The sequence below is a fragment of the Triplophysa rosa genome, linkage group LG6 (assembly GCF_024868665.1).
Source record: "Triplophysa rosa linkage group LG6, Trosa_1v2, whole genome shotgun sequence".
NCBI classification, from domain to species: Eukaryota; Metazoa; Chordata; class Actinopteri; order Cypriniformes; family Nemacheilidae; genus Triplophysa; species Triplophysa rosa.
The window spans coordinates 4,050,814-4,064,799 of NC_079895.1; the positions used below are offsets into that span (position 1 = coordinate 4,050,814).

The following is a 13,986-nucleotide window of genomic DNA, read 5'->3' on the forward strand; positions in this document are numbered from 1 at the left end:
CAAAGTTGGTCTCCATTTGTGTCACAGCAGTTCATTGGACCGATGCATCAGTGAACATTTCATGCATGACAAGTAATGCAGGCGCAATGATTCCAACCACAGTTTTATCACTCCAGCTGGGTCACTAATGGGGTCTCATCATCACCTCTATCATGTGGGGGTTGCGTAATGGTTGAAGATCTGGTGTGCTATTGCAACACTTGTAGCTAAAATCCTAATTAGATGGGCCAGTCAATGAGCTGAGGAATTATTGACATCACAAGTAACTATAAAGCTCTGTCTGTCTAACTTTAGGCCAAGGAGATTAGCGCTCTTGGGAGACGGTCCCTGCACTTCAGGTGTTTATAAAGACATTGAGTGTTGGGCACTGGTGTTCTTTGACCTTAATCGATTATTTTCATGTCGAACAGCATTCACCGTCTGATAGTGTCTTATATTGTACAGATTACAGAAGTGGGGCAGCTCGGGGATGGATTGCTGAAGAGATTATTACAGTGTTTGCATGGCAGCGCTGCATTGATAGTCCTCAGGCATTCTGGTTAGGGTTTGTTCTAAACCACTCAACCTAAATATTGAGCTTGTGCAGTTGATTTAACCCCAAATCAGCACACAGTGCAGACTCCGTTTTGTAGATAATGATGCAGACTTGGTAAATTTAAGATTATAGTTTGAAAATATCAATATATCCTGAACAACATTTAAAATGTGATGCATAGTGATGTCATTGTTGAGTGCATACACTGAAATGGGATTTATCAATTTATCCGTATACTTAGCATTTTTAGTTATTTTACCCTGCACCCGTGACTGCAGCACTTTTTCAAGTGTCATGTTCATAGACATGTTCCTGTAGACCACCTGTGGTCCAGAAGCACTTCTGGTTTCCTTTTTACTTATTTTATTATTTGAATCATGCTTATATCATTAAATCTGAAAGATATTTGTTAAACGTTTTGATTCAGTTATAAATGTTCTGTTGGTTGTAGTATTGTGTATTGTTAAAAACCTGAAACAGGAAGTTCTTCCGGACCAGCATTGGTTCAGCATTGTTTACGTTTTCTGAAGTGGTCTATAGCTTATTTGGTAGATGTCATGGGTTTTATATATAGGGAACATGCTAATATAGTTTACCTTGAATGGACTAAAATATAAAAGAGTTCATGTTTAAGTAATATAACAATTTCCATCAATACTTTTCAGTATTGAGTATAATCCACATGTTTTGTTTCCTATTTTCTCAAGCGCAGTGCATTCTGAATTTCAGATATTAATTTGAGATTTTATTTAGCTGTCCTGGTATTCTTCGGGAAATGCAAATTGAGTTAAAATAGGAAAACATGTTAAGTGAATAATAGTAGGTCTAATGAATTAATAATGAGTGCCAAAGCGTACAAAGTACTTACCCAGCAGTGAATAAATAACACATTTTCTCCCTCATGACACAAAAGCACTGCTGACTTTAAAGGGCCCTGATATCTTTACTGGCCCTCCATGTGGAAGCCACCATCAAGCTCTCATGGGCAGACCAATCAGAAGAGTCTACCTGGGGTGAAGTGGCCCTCACACACCCCCACATCACTGCCTGTGATGCTAAACACTCGTCTGACCTCAGTAACAGGCCCGCATTTATATGACGCAGGCTGAGAGGTGCTATTCAACAATGGCCTTTCTTTCAAAGCAAAGCTCTCCACTGTCAGTTAGGTGTGTGCTTTGGAACATCCGTGAAGAGGACAGCATGTCGCTCCATCAGTATTCAATCCATGGAGACAAGTCGATCAGTAATTCATGTGTCAAAATCAGTCACGTCAGGAAAGTGTGATGGGTTTGTGTAATTTAGGAAAAAATGCTGGGTACTGTAGTTGGGTGAATCTCACAAAGACAGAAAGAAGAAATGATAGTCTGCTTGAAACTGTGTGTTATTGTATGATTCAGGTTACTAAATTATATATTTTCTTTATTTAGATTTTAGGGTGAAAAGTGTCCCAAAGCAAGTATTGATATATGCATTTGGCGTTAGACTTCTGTATCCGAGTGAAATGGCTTCTGAAATAAGAAAAAAATGTAGGGCGGGGCTTTATTTTGCTCTTGTCTGGCCATTGGACAGTCAGTATAGTCCTACCTCTTTTTTGTTGCTGATGTCATGTGGTGAAGAGTTGAGGGGGGGAGAGGAGCTTAACGTTTTTGATTAAAGATTACAAGTGCAAATTAATTAAAAAAAAATGGTGTGCACGGATAAATCATTTATAATAATCACTGCAACACTGTATAAACACTTAGAAATTTCCTGTTTTATTGCATGGTGACTTTAAAAATGAAGATCATTAAATGCTTTGTTTGTCTTCTGTCTTGACAAAATAGATAAATATCCACTAGAGGCCCCCATTAAACTGTCCCAGAAGACATTGACACAGCTTGTGATTTGGTTTTTAGATTCTATGAAGTCTTATCCGTCAGCCAAAACCAACTCAGTTAATTGGCTCTGTCAGTGGCGCTATGATTGCAGATTGATTTATTCACAAATACAGAACATAAACATACAGGTTTTCCCAGATCAGTATTTTAACTAGCATAAAGCACAGTCACTTCAGGGACGTGAAAAGTGGACTGACCTTCAATATTAGAGCAACAGCTGTTCAGAAGGGTGTTGAGTGTGTATGAGAGTGTTAAGAGCTTAACACTAGATGTTTATGTGAGAGGGACTTTTTTCATAAAGATCATTAGAAAAGGCTTTATTTCCATGAGCACTATAAAACAGCAAGTGTTCAACTAATTTATAATTAATATATTGTATTTAGCTGTTTGAGTCTATAAGAGCAGCATATATATATAAAGTAATGCTGCTCACTTTTCTTGTCATTCTCTGTGTCAGCAAAATAATGTACAAATGCACAAATACAACATCAGTTATATTCTTTGCTGTTTATTTTGTCACAAAATATTATTAAATATTAAATTAAATATTAAATTACCCAAAAGTCTGTTTATGCACATTGAAACTATGGCCACTGAGCTTTTAAGTGCAAACTCTCTCATTTCGTTCAGTACCTGGGACTCTTCTGTGGAACACAAACGAAGATATTCTATGAAATATCAGTGGTTTTGTTTCAGTGGTTGGTAGTCAAGGGGGGTCAATGTTGTTTGGTTACCAACATTCTTCAAAATATCTTCTTTTGTGTTCTGCAGAAGTAAGAAAGTCATGCAGGTTTGAAATGACATGAGGTTGAGTAAATGATAAAGAAAAGTCATTTTGGGGGGGGGAACTATCCCTTTAGCATAATTGCATGTGGTAAAATCACTGTAAAACAATGTTCAATATTTAATATTAAATTGTATTTATTTTAAAACCGGTGATAACTTGAGGAAGACAATTTGACATCTGCACAGTAGACTTTCTGTATATTTCTGCTTTGTGTTGTGTGGGCACTACTGTCAACAAGTTCCATTCTGGTCCTCGAACCATCTCTCCAGCAGCGCATTCACTAAAACCCACTGATGATGTCTCCTGGCAACTGACTGTTTCCTGTTTGCTGGCTCTGTATTCATTTCAAGCTCTCAGAAATGGGCAGATGTTAACGAACAGACCACGAAACCCGAGGGCAAAGAGGCTCGCGGGTCTTTCATTGTGTCACATGCACTCGGCTTGTTAGAGAACATGTAGACTATTAATCCTCTGTTGATTCTAAGGTACTGAGTGAAGCGACCACGCACATGCCAAGAGTGAGATGTTGTTTCTGCTTCTTGTCAGAAATAAGCCCCACTCACCATGTGGAGAGAATGAATCAGTTATTTTATCCCCTTCCTGTGTATTTCAAACATAACTTTTTGACAGCGCTTCTCAAATGGGGGGAAGACTCAGCTAACCGTATAATCTTGCGGCATTAGGATTTAAACAAACTTTTAAAATAGATCAGAAAAAACTTGGAAACTCTATGGTAAATGTGTTTACATTAATTTAATTAATTTATAAGACACTTTCATTACAAATAAGCAGCATCACAAGGCTAACAATACTTAAAACAGCAATGTCAAGTTTTAAGAGTTAAAGGAATAGTTTACATTCAAAATGTTGTCATTTTAAACCTGTGTGAATTTCTTTTTTCTCGCAAAACACAAAAGAAGATATTTTGAAAAATGTCGGAAACCAAAAACGTTGGTCCCCGTTCTATCGTATGGAAACAAAACCAACGCAAGTCAATGGGGACCAACATTTTTCAAAATAGCTTCTTTTGTATTCTGCAGAAAAAAGAAAGTCATACTGGTTTGAAATGACAAGAGGCGTGTTTGTTTAGTGTTTAAAAATTGAAATGCTTCTGGACCAACGTTTACATCTTGCAAAATAGTCGGTATTTATTCATTTATAATAAAGATAAGTACCTCAAAAATCAGTGTTCAAATCTATCTCCTTCCTTCACCCCAATTCAAAAGGGTAAACCTATAATAATGATTTATAAGTTGAGCTGATTTTGCGGATTAAAGTTCAATGCAACACGTTAAAGATTAGTATGTAAAGTGACCTGCAAGTTTCAAGTTTCAGAGATGGCGATATGGAGAGAAATGTTATAGCAGCTTTTTATTTTTTAAAGTTAATAGTTTTATTTACAACAAGTGTGCTACAGCTATAGTATTTTTTAAAAATCCATCTACAGTGACCAGGGGAAGAAACCTTATTCAAACTTTTTGAGAGACTGATCATCAGTATTGGCTGCAAATATCCAGTGCATCTACAAATAACAAATCACACAAATTTCATTTTACCTACAAGCTTTTCTATCCCCATGTTTACTGATACCTACTAGTTATAAAAGAGAAAGGAATTGAGATTCATATGGGTTAGTGCATTTTCATACAGTATGTCTGCCAGCTGAACAATTTGTTTTGTGGACTGAAATGCCAGAGCTTGGAAATCTTGTGCCATATGTTCGTCCAAAACAAAAGGCATGTAGGACAGTTATATGCGACCGTGTATAGAAGCCATCCAGTGATCTAAGCAATTTCCCAAGAGCAATTAAGGGCATTATTTGTCCATGCTTGCATAATTTCCCTCCCTTCTGCTTTTCATTATTTTTGCTCTATTACTTTGAGTTGTGTATCTCTCTGATGTTGACTGACTCAATACGGCCGCTTGGCTTTGACTTGATGAGATTGCGGTCTGGAAAAGGGCAGCTTCCTGACAAATAGTTTTGTCTGAAAATGAAAGTGTCGCAATGCAATTACAATTTTCTTACATTCAATCACCAAATGTGCTGGGCCTTTAATTATTTCAGCGAATGACCAAATCCTTCCTTTTTAAGTGGGCTTTGAAGCCATTATGTGTGCTTTTGTGCTGCAGCAGAACAAGAAAACATGAAAGTCACATGAAAACATCATCAATACATGGTTTTATGTTGAGAGCTCTAATCAGAAGGCTACATTTCTACTGTCTGTATTCAATGGTCTGCCTTGCGATTTTTTTATAACCTGCTATCAGTGTTCAGCGGTGAACAGAATTCAAACACATTTGGCGCTATCATACACTCAGCACAGTGTTTTTTTTGCTGGTTTCAGCCCAACGCAGTTTTACCAAATCCATTTGCGCCCATTTGTGCGCCCATGGGCATGCTGCTCTAAAAACGAGGTGGCATTTTTCAGGCGCATTGTTGGCACGTTGCTGTTTTGAGACAACTGAAATGGACTGCGCCATTGACCAACTGAAACCTGGTCTAAAGTCAATAGATCCATATTTTTTTCATTTAAAGTCATTTAAAGAGTGCGTTAGTAATCTGCACCTATAGGCGTGTGCACAGCACGCGTAACTTTCTGCTTATTACAGACAGAGGGATGCGCAGCAGCACACAATAATGCCAAATATTACAAATAAATGGATTACAATTTAAAATATTATTGTGTACATAAAGATAAAAAATCTGGCTTGTTCTGTAGATGGTCTTGCGCGCTTTAACCGCGCGCATGAGCAGATGTTGTTCCTCTCTGAAGAAGCGTCCAGTCTTTGCTCTAGCAAATTCCGCCGTGTAAATAGCGAAACCGCCATGGCACGAGCACAACTGGATCTTAAAGGGAATTGGGAGATTAGACTCGGATTGGTTTACTGCATGTTTTGCCCAAAACACACCCATAACTCATTAAGAGAATATAGGGACAACACTTTTAGACCATGTGCCTGGTGCGCTGACCATTTTTCCCGTCCTTGAACTAGCAAAAGTGGATTCGGACATGCCCTAAGTGCACTTCCGCGTTGCGCTTTGACCTTGCGCTTGGATCGTTAAAATAGGGCCTCTAGTAAATGCGTTTTCTTATTTGGTAATAGGGGTTGCACAAACTAGTCAACTAGTGGACATTAATGCTCTGTCACGACATTTAAAGCTTGATGTCAATGATTTTGACACTGCACCTTTAAGAAGAGGCTGACTGTTCCTAGAGATCTGCGTGCAGGACGGATGTCATTTCCACCCGCTTCAGCGGGATTCTGTCACACTCCTGGCAATAATATATGTTTTCTTGTCCTGCTTCCGCACGCATCATTCACAATGCATCATTTTCATCCGCAACATTCACGATTTGTTCTGACGCTGCAAAAGCTCGCAGGTAACGTTAAAGCTTAACGTTACATAGATTGCAGTGCGCTGTGCTTCTACATGCAGATCTTTTAATATTATATTTTTGTACTTGTTCCCCATTTAATAAAACATGAAAGAAACGGAATAAATAAAAATGTTTCTCATATTGGCTGCTGTCACTGATACTGCATTTGTAAGTCCACTATGATAAAGCGTCTGCTGCATTAAGCTAATACATATATTGACCTTGTTCTAAAGTCATAGGCCGTCACAAACAAACTCAACATTTTTGTTTCATCTATTAGTGCCATTTCAGTTGACTTGTTGTAAATGCAAGGGAAGTTTTGTCTGTACACACGCTTCAGATCTTAAGTAACATTAGGCTGCACCGACCTCATGCTTAAAAACTGTTTTATTTTATTTTAGTTTAGTTGTTGTTGCTCTTGTACAATAGATGAACAACAGTTTATTTGTCTTTGGATACTATACAGTATATTTAGAGGCTATTTTGCGGGAGTCCCTCCATTATCCCGCATTCGGCACACAAGTGCCTTACTGGCCATACCCATCAAATCGTTTTGAAAAACATTTCTTAGCTCTTATTTTATTTATTAACGATGCGACTTTTATCACATAATAGTCGACTTCAAGAAATCTGAGGTTGTTCAACCCCTATTTGATAATACTTTTGGCCACCAATGGGCCAATGACAAAAAGAGATGTGCATATTTTCCTTGATCCAATTTTCACAGGTATGTTTTTGGAGGTTTTGTCCATCTTACCTAAATTGAACTAACACAATTTTATGTTTTTATTTCCATGATGAGAAAACTAGCAGAAAGTTGCCAACAACTTCATGTCACACTTAATTTATTTGCTTTTCCTTCCATGACATCATTAAAATTTTGTGGAGCTCAATTCACAAGCGCAGGTCTTTTGACAAGTCTGTCAAGAAGAAGAACACCAGGCTCAAAAATGATTCTGCGGGAATTTTAATGTCACTTACCCAACCTGATTGTCCTGGCTGGCCTTTCTCTGCTTAACCAGAGAGAGAGAGAGATTTTCTTATCCAAACAAAAATCGTATTGCTCAGTGGTTAGTCCTTTTTGGCTCAGCAGAGTTCTTAAGTATTTTAAGTTTCTCCTAAACTTACTAAAAAAATTAACATAAAATACATGATTTACACTATTATTATGGCTTGCATATTTCAGATCACTTGGTCTCCTAGTCTCTATTTTCTCTGAATCTGATTGCATTGCTGTTTGGGAGAAACAACAGAGACATTCAAGAGACCTCAGTTGTGTTTTTTCTTCCTATATGTGAACTAATTTCATGTGCCAATTTCATTTGAAGTTCAGATCAAAGTCCTGCTTGAATGATGTATTTTAATAACAATTCAAATTCAAACATTAAGAGCTAATATTTCCTCATCTTGACATGCTAATAAGATCATTTTCTTCCCAATCAAATGGTCAGTCATTACCTATTCAGCCCATTAGCACCGATAAACACCCTTCAAACATCCTAACATTGTATATAGCACCATATTCATTCACAGACCTGATTTCGTTTTATGTGTTTGAGGCTTTCCCTTACTACTTAAAATGCTAATTCAATTCTGCTAATATCGTCTAAGGAATGTTATCAACTGGGCTGTTACCACTAGCAACATTCTCTTTAGCCTCATAATGACAGGAGTAATGTAAAAGAGTTGTGAGTGATGTTTTCCCCAGCCTCCTGCGGCTAATGACTCATGCTACCCGACGGCTTTCAGCCACGCTCAGTCTTAACAGAATGCACCGCAGACAAGCTAATTATCAACGTGTTAGCATCTGCGTGTTAATTAATCGTACGCCGTGCCGTCTCCCAGCTTTATGTTCCACTGCCCCACTAAAACACTTCTGCCATTTATGTGAACACAACACAGCTCAGCATTGTTTTGATTTAGGTCACTTACTGAAAACGCGCTTCTGCGCCATGATGCTGCAAAATGTGGGGAGAACGTTTTTCAGTTTCTCAGTTGGTAGAACAGTGCAACACATGTGCTCGAGTTGATTCACAGGGAAAGTGCAAACTGTAAAAAATGAAAAGAATGTACATGTTGTACACAATGTTTTTTTGGATAAAAGTGTCTGCCAAATGCGTAAATGTAAAAAAGCAATAAAAATGTTTTTGTTAGGTGCATTATGTTAAAACTCCCATTACCGTGGTAAAATCACTGTAATGCACAGCCTTTAGTGAATTATTGCCTGAGTAAATCATGACAAGAGACACCAATGGTAAATAAATAGTTCCATTTATTAATGCCTGTAATTTGAATAAAAAAATAGTAAGTAATAAATAATTAATTAGCATAATTGTAAACTGTCAGCAGTTGCATAGCAACAAGGCAACTTTGTGCATTAAAAAAGCATGCAGTCACAGGTGTGTGCTTATTGGCATTTACTGTGGCTTTGAACCAATCAGATTTTAAATAATTGTGGGATTATCAGTCAGTACAAATAAACAAAACACACAGGCACAACAAATGAAATACTTCTTTAGACAAATAAACAGTTGTGATTGCAGGAAAACGAATGTTTGGAAGACAACAGTGGAAAGAGACATGAATGTTATCAAACTTCACCAGTGTTGTGTGGGAGGTTGCAAGTTTCTGAGTTTCTGACACACATTTTCAAGTAGCGCTGGAAGAAATCTCCCTTGGAAAGATAACTTCAACTTACATTTTTCTCTTTCTCGTGTGTTTTCTTCAGAAGAAAACTTCTAGGGTTTAAAAAAAGAGTGTCTCATGAGCTACGCAGTACAAAAACTTTGCTAGTATAAAGATACTTAAGTCTTACGACACTAAAACTATATGTTAACAATTGTCTTCTTTGCATATTCGTATTTTTCTTCTAGAAAATGTAATATTTTAATTGTCCAGTGTATGAAAACTAGCGGCATCTAGTGGTCAGGTTGCGAATTGCAACCAGCGGCTCACTCCACCGCTCACCTCTCCCTTTCGAAGCACTAGGGTGGCTGACACAGGACTAAGATGTTGTCACGTTTTCAGTTCTTTGCCGAAGGAGACAACGTATTTACGAAACGGGCTCTGTAGAACAATTTGTTCATTTAGGGCCACTGTAGAAACAACATTGAGAATTCCATGTAAGGGGACCCGCGGTGTACGTATGTAGATAGAAATAGCTCATTCTCAGGTAATAAAAAATAACGCTTCATAATGTAAGGTCTTTATACGCCTCTTAAGACAGACATAGTTATGTATATTATATTGCATTTCTGTTAATAGACCCTCAACAAAATTAGACACAGCACCTTTAAGAAAACATAATTCATAAAATGATCCGCTGGGCTTCATTGTGTGTCTGAGATTACTCAGCTGTCTTCGCTGTATTTAAACACAATGGCAAGTCATTCAATGGAGAGCACATTTGTATTATAAAATAAATGTTAATCATTATGGGGTGATGAAGTCGTTTCAAAACAGCAATGCAGAGACGGCAGCTGGAGTGTGTTGCCATAGAGACCAAAGGCACAACTTGTGGTGCAATGCGTTTGATTTTCAGTGAAAGATTGAAAGTGTATCATGAATCTGTCACATTTCTAATGCTGGATGGTGGTCACCTTTGACCTTTGCTTCTTCTCATGAGGAGGTTATCAGGGATATTGATAGATCAGAATAAGGCTTTTGCCCCAAATAGAACAAGCACTCTTTTTAAAATGAGAAGATTATATACAAAACTCAATATTGTCAAATGCTGTCTTTGGTGTGGAACCCACAGAGAATAGACACAGCAAGGTTTTCTTCTTTGCTTTTAACATTGCCTCTATAGCTGTCAAATAATCCTTTAAGTCTGTGTTGTCCTTTTGAATCTCCTTTATCGTGGTTTGTGAAGTCTGTTGCTATAGATACAGTAGCTGCAGGCTTTCATTGGGTGTTGATTTATCCTTTCTCATTGAATCATTGAAAAATGTATACTATTCAGACTTTATTCCAGAAAATGGTACAATTTGTGTTTTGTATCATCTAGATATTTTGTGTTTGACATCCATGTGCTATGATTTCATATTTATAGTTACAAAAATAGGTTTTTGGTAGCTTACGTTTCATGTACCACATTTTTGGCTGCATTTAGTGTCCTGTACTGTGTTAAGCATACACTAGTATACAGTACTTGGTTTGGATGGTGTGTACTAGTCTCAGCCTCAGACGTCAGGCCCACAGACCGTTGGCTGAAAGTCTGATGCATTTAGTCATTTAGCAGATGCTTTTATCCAAAGCGTCTGCTAAATGATGCATATGGCACACAAAACTGGAAACTCCGGAGTTATGAAGTCAATCTGATCTAATCTAGTTTTAAGCAGACGTGCATGTTCTTTAACAGTTCACCTGGAAACAAAGCCGAACTGTGATTGGTTGTTTTACATGTCAATCAGATGACCTCTTGGGGGTTCCTTGGCCAATGAAAGCTGCACCTTCAATCTAAATGTCTGGCTAAACAAGACAAGGTGTATTAAGTACTGTGTTAAGATGCTTTTTTAAACCATAGATGTTTCCTAATGCTGTTACTTTTAGTTTTCATCTAATACAGTATTCAAATGGGATAAAATCCAGTTTACAGAGAGTGATTTAAAAGTGTGATTTATATTTATTTTTTTATATACAGTATTTAGTCTTAAAATTAAAGTTATGTTACTGTTAAAAATTATTGTTGCAAGGAAGATTGCAATTTAGAAAAATCTTGACATTCTAGTAGTGTGCGTTAACTTTCATTATTATTTCTTCATGAATACAAAGAAGTCATATCTACTGAGATGAGAAATGATACCTGGAGAGATTATCACCTAGGTTGGAAATGCCATGTGATTAATCATGCTGGTGATGTCATGGAAATGATGTCATGACAACGCTGATTGAGTGGTAGTATAACAAGAACGGGCTTGATCTCAAGCCTTTCACAAGCAGCTATGATGAGCTGTGACATGATAGGCAGTGGACAGAAAATTGTCTATTTTTTTTTTCATTGATATGAATATATTATTATATTATGTTCTCCAAAAAGTTTGTGTTGTTACAATGAATTTCTACTTGTGAATGGTTGTCCATGCTGAATGATGCTTTTGGGATCCAGATGGTTGCATTTATGCCATCTACCCCTCATCCAGAGGCTATGCTGCCTTCACATGCTCTCGGAAATTCGATAGTTCCCACTTCAACCCGGAAATAATTAATGGAATGGTGCTATTTTAATTTGAATAGATACTTGTAATGTTTTAATGCTACTAAATCATTAGTAACATTACTGTTTTAATGTTACTAAATCCAGAAGTTACTTCCGTGTTTGTGGTGGGAATTATCCCACTTCCGAGGTGTCTAAACCAACATGTGAGAAGCCATTTTGTTGTCATGTGACAAGAAATCTACAAACCAGAAATTGCCGAGAGAACACCTGTTGACCCTCTGGAATGTGTCAAGATAAGTAAATCTCTTATGGCAAATTTAGGTCATCTGTGTCTTGACAAGTATGTTTGAAAAGGTTTGTGTGGCAACAGACATTTACAAGAGACAATATTTACATACTGTATATGTAGGGCTTTTTTGCACATAGCACCCGTGCTGCTGAGGTTTAAAGTTTTGTAGCACAGGCCAAACAAATGTAGCACAAGTATACGTCTGTTATCATCTATAAAATAACACAAGTGCTGGTCATCATATAAATAGACAGGTAACAGGTAAAAAGGACATTAGCATTATACAAATGGATAAATTAGGGCCATATAATTTTTAGTTTTTACCAAATTCGTTTTTTCCTTCCGAGTTCTGTATTTTCAATGCTTTACTATACAGTAGTAAAAACATTTGTCCATAAAAATGCTGTATACTATAGTATTCACTACAGTAAACTGCAGTAAAATTCTTACTATAGTACATATTAAAGTATACTATAGTGTTTACTACAGATTATACATTTACTACAAGTTCATTTTTATCATCTGGTTCAAATCAAGGGGACTTTTATTTTGGCGGGTCGTCACGAAGACGGTCAGTAGCTTCACTCAAACAGTGAAATGCTCTTAAAATAAACTTAGAACAACTCTGTGGATGAAGTTCATGTGTTCATGTCCTCGTATAGTAAGATCAGTCAAATCCACGAGTGTCCCGCTTGTAACATGTTAAAGTGTGCAACTCGTTCACTCATAGACACGCAGAACAAGCAGACATACTAAATAGTAGAATTCCGCTTTTGTGATTCCTTCCATGTTTTCCCCTCATCGTGCTGATCATAGGGCTCTAGAACATCAAGTTTTCATTGCAAAAACGAAATAAAAACGAAAATAAATAGTGGTGCGCCATTAGTTAACCTCTCACACGAACAAGCACAACGACAAACACGCGGCTGCACCTGGCAAACTGTATCGCACACGTGCTACACTATTAAATTTATCCGTAGCACAGACCGAACTGTACAGCCCATCCATAGCCAGAGTCCCCAGAAAAGCACCCTGGGTTCGGTTTACCTTCGAGTAATAGTGATTTTAAGCAGACAAAAACTTCATGTGGAGATTCCCACACTTCAGAGGACACTTAAGTTTGAGGGCATAGTGTTTTTTCACACTGCTTTTAGTCCAGTGTTACATATTTGTTACATATTTCACAGTAGGGTTATATAGTTAAAAAACATGACATATTGTTGATGATATTTAAAGTATGTCCTGATATTTCTGCATTTGTTAAGATTTTATAGAACTCAGAGAAGCTTGTGTACTTGTAACCAAGTAGATTCAAAATGTCAGTTTTTGTCTCTGAAGTTTAAATCAGAGACATTCTTAAATCACCTTAAAGAATAAGAAAGTAAATTGTGGTACAGGGTTGCAAGTCATTGTTAATATATCATAAATAAACACCAATATATTTCCCCACCCATCTGCCCAGCATCATAAGAGGTTCCTCTCTCTATATCACGAGTCTGAAAAGTAATTTCAAAATGGAAAAGTTGGAGGCCTGTGCAGTAAAATGTTATTAGCCGCGTGTGCTGACTATATAGTGCTTGTTTTTATTTTCACATTTTGATGATGTGTGTATGATCGTGGACAGGATTTTTTGGTCTGGTATTCCTGCTTGTCTCATTAGTGTTCTCATATTTTTGGCTTCATGTGCTCACTGCCTTATTAGGACACGTCACGCTTTCTCTCCACTTCATGTTATCGTGACATGCCTGCGTTTTATGGGGGATTATTTATTTTTCTGCTGTTTGATTGAGTTTGTCTTTGAAGGTGGCGGATTTTCACAATGCACATGATGTGTGAATATTTATTATCTTTGAGATCATTTGCGCATGAGCCACGTTCACTGATTTTTAAAATAACATCAGTTAACCTGAATATCAAATAAATAATTTTTAATATCCCAAGTTGTTACAGTCTTATCCAT

At 37.2% G+C, this 13,986-nt stretch overlaps 2 protein-coding genes across 2 annotated transcripts in view; both read left to right on the forward strand.

Annotated features, from left to right (window-relative positions):
* dnajc10 (DnaJ (Hsp40) homolog, subfamily C, member 10) overlaps positions 1–13,986 on the forward strand; it is a 255,365-nt gene that overhangs the window by 92,396 nt on the left and 148,983 nt on the right. The gene's annotated exons all lie outside the window — the stretch shown is intronic.
* pde1a (phosphodiesterase 1A, calmodulin-dependent) overlaps positions 1–13,986 on the forward strand; it is a 55,479-nt gene that overhangs the window by 3,761 nt on the left and 37,732 nt on the right. The window lies entirely within an intron of this gene.